The sequence below is a fragment of the Loxodonta africana genome, chromosome X, assembly GCF_030014295.1.
Source record: "Loxodonta africana isolate mLoxAfr1 chromosome X, mLoxAfr1.hap2, whole genome shotgun sequence".
In the NCBI taxonomy this organism is placed as follows: domain Eukaryota; kingdom Metazoa; phylum Chordata; class Mammalia; order Proboscidea; family Elephantidae; genus Loxodonta; species Loxodonta africana.
In genome coordinates, this window is record NC_087369.1 from 107,729,279 (window position 1) to 107,743,842 (window position 14,564).

Genomic DNA, 14,564 nt, shown 5'->3' on the forward strand with positions numbered 1-14,564 from the left:
CTGATCCCTGGATTTTGGGACGTCCCAGCCTCCACAACACTATGAACCATTTCCTTGATTTAAATCTCTCTGTAGCACTTAACCACTATGCCACCAGTGTTTCCCTCTCTCTATATATGTATCTATAATATCTATCTATCTATCTATCTATCTATCTATCTATCTATCTATCTATCTATCTATCTATCTATCTATCTGTCTGTCTGTCTGTCTGTCTATCATCTATCTACATATATATGTTTCACTGATTTTGCTCCTCTAGAGAATCCAGCCTAAGACACCTAGTACTGACAGTAGTTCTAGAGGAACAAAATTGTAAAGATGATTTTTCTGAACTGATTCTCAAATCTGGCTGATCTTAAAAAAAAAAAAAAAATTTTTTTTTTTTTAGATCTTAAAGGCACTGATAACTCTGCCTCCAATAGTAAAAAGGATGCTGCTAATCCATTGTACAGGATGTCAATAGAAATACATAAAATATCACCACCAATGGATCAAATATTTGTGAGAGGCAAGGCTGTGGGTGACAGTATATTTGATACTTTTCTATAATTTTGTAAAAATGAGAAGCATAAGGAAGCTGGTTAATCAGTCCTACTCTCACTAGACAAAGTGGTCAAAGAAAGAGATGAGCTCAGGGCTTCAGAGTCACAGCTCAAGCACCACATAAAAGACCTGAAAGTTGCCATTTATACCCTGAAAGAAAGACTTATTTCTTATACTGCCAAAAACCAAATCCAGAGTCTTATCGTAAGAGTGGCTGAATTACAATGCCAATAAACTCCCAACCTTGAATGGTGTCTTCCTTGAAGACTGCTGTGATTACTGTTTTATGTAAGTCAGACTTGACAGTGGGAACTGCCTTAACTGAATTAAGACACCTAACTACAATGAGGCTGATGAGACACCATGGTGGTAGGGGCCAAGTGGTGGCATTTAATCAACAAAGACAAGGTAGGCGTGGTTACCATGATAGGGGAGTCAAAGCATTAATCAGAACAGTCCAAATCGTATGGACTTATGGCATTGGCTACTTAGTCTTGCTGTCCCTAGGAGGGAAATAAATCAGAAATCTACCAAATATTTCTTTGATCTGTCAAGAGGAAGAATTCTAGGTCAAGAGAATGGCAGTCCAACTTGAATTCTCCTACTTGAATGAAGAGGGCTTGAAGGATGCAGAGGTGGTGATTCCCACCTCATTCTCATTCAGCTTGCCTATTTGGACTGTATTAAAAAAAAAAAAAGATAGACCATGGAGAATGACACTGGATTATTGAAAACTTAATCAGGTGATGACTCCAATTGAGCTGCTCTTCCGTATGTGAGTTCACTCTGTGAGCAGATGAACTCATCTCCTGGTACCTGTTATGCAACTATTGATCTGGTTAATGCCTTTTTCTCCTTACCTGTTTTGAAGGTCCTCCAGAAGCAGTTTGCCTTCAGCTGGCAAGGCCACCAATACATCTTCAGTGTCCTACATTAGAAATATATTAACTCTCAAGCCCTATGTCATAATTTAGTCTGCAGAGACCTTGATTGCCTTTCCCTTTCACAGGATGTCACATCGGTCCATCACATTCATCACAGTATGCTTAATGGACCTGTTGCTGTTGTTGTTTAGGTGTCATCGAGTAGGTTCCGACTCATATCGGCCCTATGCACAACAGAAGGAAACACTGCCCAGTCCTGCACCATGCCCACAATTGTTGTTATGCTTGAGCCCATTGTTGCAGCCACTGTGTCAATCCATCTTATTGAAGGTCTTCCTCTTTTTCATTGACCCTCTACTTTACCAAGCATGATGTCATTCCCCAGGGAGTGATCTCTCCTGACAATATATTTTCGTGGATTGAAATATGTCCAATAAAAAAATGTGTGTATCAATTTGGCTGGGCCACGATTCCCAGTATTGTGTGATTTTCCTATATGTTGTAAATCCTGCCTTTATGATGTTAATGAGGGAGGATGGGTGGCAGTTATGTTAGTGAGGCAGGGCTCAACCTACAAGACTGGACTGTGCCTTGAAGCAATCTCTTGAAATATGAAAGAAAGAAGCGAACAGAGAGACTAGGGGACCTCATACCACCAAGAAAGCAGTGCCAGGTGCAAAGCATGTCCTTTGAACACAGGTTTCCTGTGCAAAGAAGCTCCTAGTCCAGGAGAAGATTAATGAGAAGGCCAACAAGAAGAGAAAACCTTCCCCTGGAGATGATACCCTGGATTTGGACTTTTAACCTACTTTACTGTGAGAAAAAAAACTTTACTTTGTTAAAGCCATCCACTTGTGGTATTTCTGTTTTAGCAGCACTAAGATGACTAAGACAATGTTCAAAGTACGTAAGAGGTAGTCTTGCCATCCTTGCTTCTAAGGTGCATTTTGGTTGTACTTCTGAGACAGATTTGTTCATTCTTCTGGCAGTCCGCGGTATATTCAATATTCTTCACCAACACCACAATTCAAGGGTGTCAATTCTTCTTCTGTCTTCCTTATTCATTGCCAAGCTTTCGCATGCATATGATGCAATTGAAAATACCATGGCTTGGGTCAGGTGCACCTTAGTCTTCGAGGTGATGTCTTTGTTCTTCAAAGCTTTAAAGAGGTCCTTTGCAGCAGATTTACCCAATGCAATGGATTCTTTGATTTCTTGACTGCTGCTTTTGTGGGCAATGATTGTGGATCCAGGGAAAATGAAATCCTTGACAACTTCAATCTTTTCTCCATTTATCATGATGTTGTTTATGGGTCCATGTGTGAGGATTTTTGTTTTCTTTATGTTGAGGTGCAATCCATACTGAAGACTGTGGTCTTTGATCTTCATCAGTAAGTGCTTCAAGTCCTCTTCACTTTCAGCAAGCAAGGTTGTGTCATCTGCATAATGCGGGTTGTTGATGAGTCTTCCAGGAATCCTGCTGCTCCTTTCTTCTTCTCAGTCCAGCTTCTTGGATTATTTGCTCAGCATGCAAATTGAATAGGCATGGTGAAAGAATACAACCCTGACACACACCTTTCCTGACTTTAAACCATGCAGTATCCCCCTGTTCGGTCCAAATAACTGTCCCTTGACCTATGTACAGATTCCTCAGGAGCACAATTAAGTGTTCTGGCATTTCCATTCTTTGCAATGTTACCCATAATTTGTTATGATCCATGCAGTCGAGTACCTTTGCATAGTCGATAAAACACAGATAAATATCTTCCTGGTATTCTACGCTTTCTGGCAAGATCCATCTGACATCAGCAATTATATCCCTGATTCCACATGCTCTTCTGAATCTGGCCTGAATTTCTGTCAGTTCTTTGTCCATATACTGCTGCAGGCACTTTTGAATGATCTTCAACAAAATTTTGCTTTCGTGTTATAGTAATGATATTGTTCGATAATTTCCCCATTCGATTGGATCATCTTTCTTGGGAATAGGTATTAATATGGATCTCTTCCTCTCTGTTGGCCAGGTAGCTGTCTTTCAAATTTCTTGGCATAGATAAGTGGGTACTTTCAGTGTTGCATCCTTTTGTTGAAACATCTCAGTGGATATTCCTTCAATTCCTGGAGCTTTGTTTTTTGCCAATACCTTCAGTGCAGCTTGGACTTCTTCCTTCAGTAGCATTGGTTCTTGATCATATACTACCTCTTGAAATGGTTCATTGTCATCCAATTCTTTTTGATATAATAACTCTGTGAATCCCTTCCATTTTCTTTTGATGCTTGTTGAGTCGTTGAATATTTTCCCCATAGAACCCTTCACTATTGCAACTCGAGGCTTGAATTTTTTCTTGAGTTCTTTCAGCTTGAGAAATGCTGAGCATGTTCTTCCCTTTTGGTTTTCCATCTCCAGGTCTCTGCCCATGTCATCATAATACTTTATTTTGTCTTCTTAAGCTGCCCTTTGAAATCCTTCTATTCAGTTCTTTTACTTCATAATTTCTTCCTTTTGATTTAGCTACTCAACTTTCAAGAGCAAGTCTCAGAGTATCTTCTGACATTTATTTTGGTGTTTTCTTTCTTTCCTGTCTTTTTAATGACCTCTTGCTTTCTTCACGTATGATGTCCTTGATGTCATTCCACAACTCCTCTGGTCTTCGATCATTGGTGTTCAGTGAATCAAATTTATTCTTGAGATGGTCTCTAAATTCAGGTGGGATATACTCAAGGTCATATTTTGGATCTTGTGGACTTGTTCTAATTTTCTTCAGTTTCAACTGGAACTTGCATATGAGCAATTGATGGTCTCTTCTGAAATCAGCCCCAGGCCTTGCTGTGACTGATGATATTGAGCTTTACCATGATCTCTTTCCACAGATATAGTCGATTTGATTCCTGTGTATTCCATCTGGTGAGGTCCATGTGTATAGCCACTGTTCATGTTGGTGAAAAAAGGCATTTACAATGAAGAAGTCATTGGTCTTGCAAAGTACTGTCATGCTATTTCTGACATCATTTTTTCATCACCAAGGCCATATTTTCCAACTACCTACCCTTCTTCTTCATTTGCAACTTTTGCATTCCAATCACCAGTAATTTTTTTTTGGGGGGGGTATCCTTCTTCATTTCCAACTTTTGCATTCCAATCACCAGTAATTATCAACGCATCCTGATTGCATGTTTGATCAATTTCAGACTGCAGAAGTTAATAAAAATCTTCAATTTCTTCATCTTTGTCCTTAGTGGTTGGTGCTTAAATTTGAATAATAGTTGTATTAACTGGTCTTCCTTGTAGGCTTGGATATTATGCTGTCATTGACAGCACTGTACTTCAGAGTAGATCTTGAAATGTTCTTTTTGATGATGAATGCAATGCCATTCCTCTTCAAGTTGTTATTCCAGTATAGTAGACCATATCATTGTTTGATTTCCAATTTTCCTAGATTCATATTTTGTACATGCCATGTTCTAATTATTAATGGATGTTTGCAGCTCTTTCACCTCATTTTGAGTGGTGGCACATCAGCACATGAAGCTCCTGAAAGCTTGACTCGTTAGGGTCGACTCTACTTTGAGGAGGCAGCTCTTCCCCAGTCGTCTTTTGAGTGCTTTCCAACATGGGGGGCTTATCTTCCAGCACTATATCAAACAATGTTCCGCTACTATTCATAAGGTTTTCACTGGCTGTTTCTTTTCAGAAGAAGACTGTCAGGTCCTTCTTCCTAGTCTGTCTTAGTCTGGAAGCTCAGCTGAAACCTGTCCACTATGAGTGACCCTGCTGGTATTTGAATACCAGCGGCATAGCTTCCAGCATCACAGCAACACACAAGCCCCGGCCTTATGACAAACTGACAGACACGTAGGAGTTATTGGACCTAGTAAGGAAGAAATATCAGTGACTCCAGAAGTATTGGTAAGAAATTTGCATGCTACAGCTTGAGAAATTAACCCAACAAAGATGTAGGCGCCTTCCACATCAGTGAAATCTGTAGAGGTCCAGTAATATGGGGCATGTCGAGATATTCCTTCTAAAGTGAAGGATAAGGTGTTGTGTCTGGCCCCTTCCACAACTAGAAAGAAGAAAAAGTGCCTGGCGGGCCTCTCTGGATTTTGGAGGCAACGTATCCATCATTTGGGTGTACTACTTTGGCCTATTGATGAAGTGAATCAAAATCTGCTAGTTTTGAACGGGGCCTGGAACAAAAGAAGGCTCTGCAACACGTTCAGTTTACCATCCAAGCTGCTCTGCCACCTAGGACATACAATCTGGCTGATCCGGTGGTGCTCGAATCATCAGTGGCAGATAGAGATGCTGTTTGGAGTCTTTGGCAGGCCCTTGTTGGTGAATCACAGCTCAGTCCTTTAGAATTGTGGAACAAAGCCCTGCCATCCTCTGCAGACAACTACTTTTCTTTTGAGTAACAGCTTTTGGCTTGTTACTGAGCCTTAGTAAAGAGTGAATACCTAATCATGGGCCACCAAGTCACTGTGCGGACTGAGCTGCCCATCATAAACTGGGTGTTACCTGACCCACAGAGTCATAAAGTCAGGCTTGCAATGCAGCACTCCATCATTAAATGGAAATGGTATATATGAAATCAGGCTCAAGCATGAACTATAAGCACAAGTAAGTTAAATGAGGAAGTGACCAAAATGCCAGAGGTCTCCAAGCCTCTCACATTATCTCCTCTCTCCCAGTCTGCACCTATGGCCTCATGGAGAATTCCTTATGATCACTTGGCTGAGAAGAGAAAACTTGTGCATGGTTTACGGATGGTTCGGTGTAATATGCAGGCACCACTTGAAAGTGGATAGTGGCAACACTGCATCATTTCTAGGACCTCCTTGAAGGACAGTGATGAAGAAAAATCTTCCCAATGGCCAAAACTTTGAGCAGTGAACTTGGTTTTTCATTTTGCTTGGAAGGAGAAATGACCAGATATGCTATTGTATACTGATTCATGGGCTGCAAATCAAACTGTTTGGCTTGATAGTCAGGGACTTGGAAAGAACATGATTGGAAATTTGGTGACAAGAAGCTATCGTGAAGAGGTATGTGGACAGACCTCTCTTAGACCTCTCTGAATGTGCCAAAGAAGTGAAGATACTGGTTCTTCTGTGAATGCTCACCAAAGGGTCACCTCCACAGAGGATGATTTTAACAATCAAGTGGAGAGAATGACTCATTCTTTGGAAGCCTGTAATTCTCTTTCCTTAGCCATTCCAGTCATTGCCCAATAGACTAATGAACAAAGTGGTCATGGTCGCAAGGATGGAGGTTATGCATGGGCTCATTCAACATGAATTTCCACTCACCAAGGCTGACTTGGCTATAGCCACTGCTGAGTGCCCAAACTGCCAGCAGCTGAGACCAAACTGAGTTTCCAATATGGCACCACTCCTCAGAGCAATCAGCGAGCAACCTGGTGGCAGATTGATTACATTGGACTACTGTCTTCATGGAAAGGTCAGTATTTTGTTCTCCCTGGGATAGACGCTTACTCTGGATATATATTTTCCTTCCCTGAACACAATGCTTCTGCCAAAACTACCGTACATAGATATACATGGATGTACGTGGATGTGCCTCATCCAATGTCATGGTATCCCACACAGAATTGCTTCAGATCAAAGGACTCACCTCATAGCAAATGAAGTGTGGCAATAGGCCCATGCTCATGGAATTCATTGACCTTACCATATTACTCATCATCCTGAAGCAGCTGGCTTGATGGCACAATGGAATGGCAACCTAAAGACACAATTATAGTGCCAGGTAGGTGGTAATGCCTTGCAGGGTTGGGGCAGTATTCTCCTGGAGGCTGCGTATGCTCTAAAACAGCATTCAGTATGTGGTGCTGTTTCTCCCTTAGCCAGAATTCATGTGTCCAGGAATCAGGGATGGAAATGAGAGTGGCACCACTCACTATTACCCTTACTGACCATTCCCAAAATATTTGCTTTCTGTCCCTGCTACCCTATGCTCGGTGGATTTAGAGGTCTTGGTTCCAAAGGGAGGAATGCTCCCACCAGGAGACACAACAATGATTCCATTGAACTGGAAGACTGCCACTTGGTCACTTTGGGATCCTCATGTCTCTGGATCAACAGGCAAAAAAGGCATTACCATATTGGCTGGTGTGATTGGTCACAACTACCAAGAGGGAAATCACATTGATATTACATAACAGAAGTAAAAAAAAGTATGCCTAGAATACAGGAGATCCTTTCGGGTGTCTCTTAGTACTACTATATCCAGTGATTAAAATCAATGAAGAACTATAGCAACCCAATTCCGACCTAACTACTAATGGCCCAGACACTTCAGGAATGAAGGTTTGGGTCACCCTATCAGGCAAAGATCCATGACTAGCTGAAGTGCTTTCTATGGGTTAAGAGAATATGGAGTGAGTGGTGGAAGAAGATAGTTCTAGATACCAGTTACAACTATGTGACCAGTGGCAGAAATGAGGACTGGAATTGTTATGAGTATTTCTTCCTTGTTTTATTATACATGTATCTGTGTGTTTGGGAGGGGATGTGTCTCACATACTTTGGATGTGTTATCAGGAGGGATCAGTCCCTGGAGAAAGACATGATATATGGTAAAGTAAAGGGTCAGCAAAAAAGAGGAAAACCCTCAACGAGGTATATTGACACAGTGTCTGCTACAATGGGCTCAAGCATAACAACGATTGTAAGGATGGTGGCTGACCGGGCAGTGTTTCGTTCTGTGGTACATAGGGCCGCTATGAGTAGGAACCAATTCGAGGGTACCTAATGACAGCATACATACATACATACATACATACATACATATATATATATATATACTATGTATCCTAAAATTTATATATATATATATATATTTGTTTTCTTCCCTCCCTCATCCCATTACTTATAAAATATAAGATGTAAACTGGACTAGTGAGTTTTCAGTTGTAAGCATGTATGTTAGGCACAAATATGACTTTATAATTGTCTTTATTTAGAGATTATGCATGGTTTACGGAGATGTGTATGTGTGCCAAGTTGACAAAGGGTGGACTGTGATGGTTAATGTTATGTGTCAACTTACCTAGGCTATAATTCTCAGTGATTTGGCAGACATTGGACTCACTGCTCTTCCATAATGTAATCACCCGCATGAAGATATCTGATATAATGTGATCACCACCATGATGAGATCTGCTGTGAGCAGCCAATCAGGTGAAAGGGGAGTTTTCTTGAGGGTGTGGTCTGCCTGTAGTATATAAATGGATGTTCCAACAAGGCTCACTCTTGCTCTGGATCTTGCATCTGATGTGTCTTCATCTGAAGTCTTGGGATTGAGCCAGCAGCCTGCTGCCTGATCTACAGATTTTGGGATTTGCCAGCTCCCACAGCCCTGTAAGTCAGGAAAAGCCTACAGCTTGATGCCTGATCCACGGATTTGGGGACATGCCACCTCCACAATTGCATGAGCCATTTCCTTGTATTGAATATCTATATGTGTATGTATATGCAGGCATTCCCAGGTTATGAACGAGATCAGTTCCTACATCTGTACTTAAGCCAAATTTGTATTTAAGTCACCTATACAGTCCCCAGGTTAATTGCAAGATCAGTTGCTAAGTCTGTCTTTAAGTCAAATTTGTAAACAAGTCAGAACAAGTACATATGGTTCTTACTTAGGTTCAATTAGCCAAGTGTCTTAGTATATAGTATACATTTTTTTTTTTATGCCTATAAGAGAGCTGTGGTAGCTCAGTGGCTAAGAGATCAGCTGCTAACCAAATGGTCAGCAGTTTGAATCCACCAGCCATTCCTTGGAAACCCTATGGGGCAGTTCTACTCTGTAGGGTCGCTATGAGTCAGAAATGACTCCACAGCAGTGGGTCTTTGATGCATATAGAACACTTAAGAAACACTTCCAAATCACACAATGTTTCCATGAGCATCACAAAGTAATTGTGCATTCGTTATTATGAAGCATTTTATGTATTTAACTCAAATTTTAATATAATAGGTTTTATGGAAGGTCATTCCTCAGTTCGAGTTGCCCGTAAGTCAGGCGTCTATAACCTGAGGACTGCCTGTATGTATGTTTAACTGGTGTTGCTCCTCTGGAGAACCCGGTCTAAGACATTCATGGAGAGTTGTCTATAGGTTGTCTTTTCACTTTTTTGATAAATCTTGTGATTTTAATTTTTATGGAGTTCCCATTATCTATTTTGTCTTCTGCTGCTCATGCATCTGTAGTTGTGTTTGATAATGTATACTTAAGAAAAAAAAAAAAAAAAACTAGGTACCATATCTTTGGCGCTATGTTTTCTCCCAATAATTTTATAATTTTAGCTATAACATTTAGGCCCTTGATCCATTTTGAGCTAGTTTTTGAGTATGGTGTGAGGTACAAGTCCTGTTTCATTTTTATGAATGTGAATATCCAATTTTTCTAGCACCATTTGTTGAAGAGCGTGTTCCTTCCACATTGAATAGACTTCTTGTCTGAAATCAGTTGTCCATAGACTTAAGGATTTATTTCTGGGCTGTAAATTCTATTCCATTGATTTTTATGTCTTTCATTGAAACAGTATCAGGCTGTTTTGATTACTGTAGATGTACAGTATGTTTTGAAATTGGGAAGTTCAGGCCTCCTACTTTGTTCTTCTTCACATTTGCTTTGGTGATTCAGGGCCTCTTTTCTTTATATATGAAGTTGATGATTAGCTTTTCCATTTCAGTAAAGAATGCTGTTCAATTTTTATCAGCACTGCATTGAATCTATAGATCGCTTTGGATAGTACTGACATTTTCACAATATTAAGTCTTCCAGTCTCTGAGCGTGGAATGTCCTTCCATTTATGTAGGCCTATTTTAGTCTCTTGTAGCAGGGTTTTATACTTTTCATTGTATAAGTCCTTTACATCCTTGGTTAGATTTGTTCCTACATTTTTTTTTAGGTACTATTGTAAATTATAAGATGCTCTGGTGGTGCAGTGGTTAAGTGCTCATCTGCTGTCTTAGTTATCTAGTGCTTTTATAACAGAAGTACCACAAGTGAATGGCTTTAGCAAACAGAAATTTATTTTCTCACACTTTAGGAGGCTAAAAGTCCAAATTCAGAGTACTGGCTCTAGGGGAAGCCTTTCTCTGCTGGCTGTGGAGGAAGGTCCTTGTTTCTTCTGAGCTTCTGGTTCTGGATAATCTTCATGGGGCTTGGCATCTCTCTTCCCTCATCTCTGCTTCTTAGCTTGAATGTCTTTTATATCTCAAAAGATATTGACTCAAAATACCCCTCCCGTACTAAAGCTGCCTCATTAACATAACAAAGACAACCCACTCCCAAGTGGGATTATAATCACAGGCATAAAGTTTAGGAATTTTCTAGGGACAAAATTCAACCCATAGGATTCCACCTTTTGGCCTCCCAAAATTGATGTCCTTGCCACATGCAAAACACATTCACCCCATCACATCATCCCAAAAGTCTCAAATCAACTCCCAGTCCAAAATCTCATCTTCTGAATCACCTAAATCAAATATGGATGAGACTTTAGGCATATTCCATAATGGGGCAAGATTCCTCTTCACCTCTGATCCTGTGAACTCCAGGTTACAAGTTATCTGTTTCTAAAATTCAATCAGGGAAAAGGCACAATGTAGATGTTTCCATTACAAATGAGAAAAATTGGAAGGAAATAGGGATAACAGGAAACAAGCAAGTCCAAAACCCAGCACAACAATTTATTGTAGCTCTCAAGTCTTGAAAATCATCCTCTGTTTTCTGTGTCCATCTAAACAGTGGCCCTGCCTTCCAGACTATGGGTGTTGGCCATTCCCCCTGGAATCTGGGTGGAGGCTCTTCAACCCTGGGCTTTAGCTCCACCATCCAGGCCTTCTAGTATGGCATGTCTGCGCCCCTGGGTTTAGGCTGCCCAATTTTCCTAGTTCATCTGAGTGACGACTCCAATCCCTCAGCCACAGCAGACCCCATTCTTCTGTCCCTTGGGCATGGTGGCCCTACCCCCTCAGCTTTGGGCAGTGGCCCCATCCCTCCGACACATCTTAATGGTAGCCCAACACTCCAGAGCTGAGTTGTTAAACCTAGAAGGCCGTGCCCCAACACTTTCAGATCCAAGAGACTGCGGCCCCACTCTTTGAAATGATTCCTCTGCTTCTTGCAACTCAAAGGGTGGAAAAAATACACCAAGGAAACCACAATCAAAAAAGAGCAGGAGTGGCAATATTAATTTCTGACAAAATAGACTTTAAAGTTAAATCCATCAGAAAGGATAAGGAAGGACACTATATAATGATTAAAGGGACAACACACCAAGAAGATATAACCATATTAAATATTTATGCACCCAATGACAGAGCTGCAAGATACGTAAAACAAACTCTATCAGCATTGAAAAGTAAGACTGCCAGATCCACAAAAATGGTAGGAGACTTCAACACACCACTTTCAGTGAAGGACAGGACATCCAGAAAGAAGCTCAATAAAGACACGGAAGACCTAAATGACACAATCAACCAACGTGACCTCGTAGACATATACAGAACACTCTACCCAACAGCAACCAAGTATACTTTCTTTTCTAGTGCACATGGAACATTCTCTAGAATAGACCACATATTAGGTCAAAAAGGAAGCCTTAGCAGAATCCAAAACATTGAAACATTACAAAGCATCTTCTCTGACCATAAGGCCATAAAAGTGGAAATCAATAACAGGAAAAGCAGGGAAAAGAAATCAAACACTTAGACACTGAACAATGCCCTGTTCAGAAAAGACTGGGTTATAGAAGACATTAAGGATGGAATAAAGAAATTTAGAGAATCCAATGAGAATGAAAACACTTCCTATCAGTACCTTTGGGACACAGCAAAAGCAGTGCTCAGAGGCCAATTTATATCAATGAATGCACAGATCCAAAAAAATGAAAGGGCCCAAATCAAAGAATTATCTCTACAACTTGAACAAATAGAAAGAGAGCAACAAAAGAGACCCACAGGCACTGGAAGAAAACAAGTAATAAAAATTAGAGCTGAACTTAATGAAATAGAAAACAGAAAATTGAAAGAATTAACAAGACCAAAAGCTGTTTCTTTGAAAAACTCAACAAAATTTAATAAACCTCTGGCCAAACTGACAAAAGAAAAACAGGAGAGGAAGCAAATAACCTGATTAAGAAATGAGAGGGGCGATATCACAACAGAAAAAAAAAAAGTTTTTTTTTTTTAAATCACAACAGACCCAGCTGAAATTAAAAGAACCATATCAGATTACTATGAAAAATTGTATTCTAACAAATTTGAAAACCTAGAAGAAATGGATGAATTCCTAGAAACACACTACCCACCTAAACTAACACAAAAAGAGGTAGGACAACTAAACAGACCCATAACAAAAGAAGAGATTGAAAAGGTAATCAAAAACTCCCAACGAAAAAAGTCCTGGCCTGGACCTCTTCACTGCAGAGTTCTACCAATCTTTCAGAGAAGAGTTAACACCACTACTACTAAAGGTATTTCAGAGCATAGAAAAGGACGGAATACCACCAAACTCATTCTATGCAGCCACCATATCCCTGACACCAAAACCAGGTAAAGACACCAGAAGAAAAGAAAATTTTAGATCTATATCCCTCATGAATGTAGATGCAAAAAATCCTTAACAAAATTCTAGCCAATAGAATTCAACAACATATCAAAAAAATAATTCACCATGACCAAGTGGGATTCATACCAGGTATGCAGGGATGGTTCAACATTAGAAAAACAATTAATGCAATCCACCACATAAATAAAACAAAAGACAAGAATCACATGATTTTATCGATTGATGCAGAAAATGCATTTGACCAAGTTCAACACTCATTCATGATAAAAAAAACTCTCAGCAAAATAGGAATAGAAGGAAAATTTCAGAACATAATAAAGGGCATTTATACAAAGCCAACAGCCAACATCACCCTAAATGGTAAGAGCCTGAAAACATTCCCATTGAGATCGGGAGCCAGACAAGGATGCCCTTTATCACCACTCTTATTCAACACTGTGCTGGAAGTCCTAGCCAGAGCAATTAGGCTAGATAAAGAAATAAAGGGCATCCAGATTGGATAGGAAGAAGTGAAAGTATCTCTATTTGCAGATGACATGATCTTATACACAGAAAACCCTAAGGAATCCTCCAGAAAACTACTGAAACTAATAGAAGAGTTCAGCAGAGTATCAGGATGCAAGACAAACATACAAAAATCAGTTGAATTCCTGTACACCAACAAAAAGAACATTGAAGAGGAAATCACCAAATCAATGTCATTCACAGTAGCCCCCAAGAAGATAAAATACTTAGGAATAAATCTTACCAGACAAGTAAAAGACTTATCAAAAGAAAACTACACTACACTTCTTCAAGAAACCAAAAGAGACACACAAGTGGAAGAACATATCTTGCTTGTGGATAGAAAGACTTAACACTATAAAAATGTCTGTTCTACCAAAAGCGATCTATACATTTAATGCAATTCAGATCCAAATCCCAATGACATTCTTTAATGAAATGGAGAAAAAAATCAACAACTTCTTACGGAAGGGAAAGAGGCCCCAGATAAATAAGGCATTACTGATAGAGAAAAACAAAGTGGAAGGCCTTACTTTACCTGATTTTAGAACCTATTATACTGCCACAGTAGTCAAAACAGCCTGGTACTGGTACAACAACACATACATGGACCAATGGAACAGAATTGAGAATCCAGACATAAATCCATCCACATGTGAGCAGTTGATATTTCACAAAGGCCCCAAAACAGTGAAATAGGGAAAAGACAGCCTTTTTAACAAATGGTGCTGGCATAACTGGATATCCATCTGCAACAAAATGAAACAAGACCCATATTTCACTCCATGCACAAAAGCTAACTCAAAATGGATCAAAAACCTAAATATAGAATCTAAAACAATAAAGATCATGGAAGAAAAAATAGGTGCAATGTTAGGAGCCCTAATACATGGCATAAACAGCATACAAAACATTAAAAAGAATGTAGAAGAAAAAACAGATAACTGGGAGCTCCTAAAAATCAAGCACCTATGGATAAAAAAAAAAAAAAAAATTTTTTTTTCTTTTTTTGCTATCCAAAGACT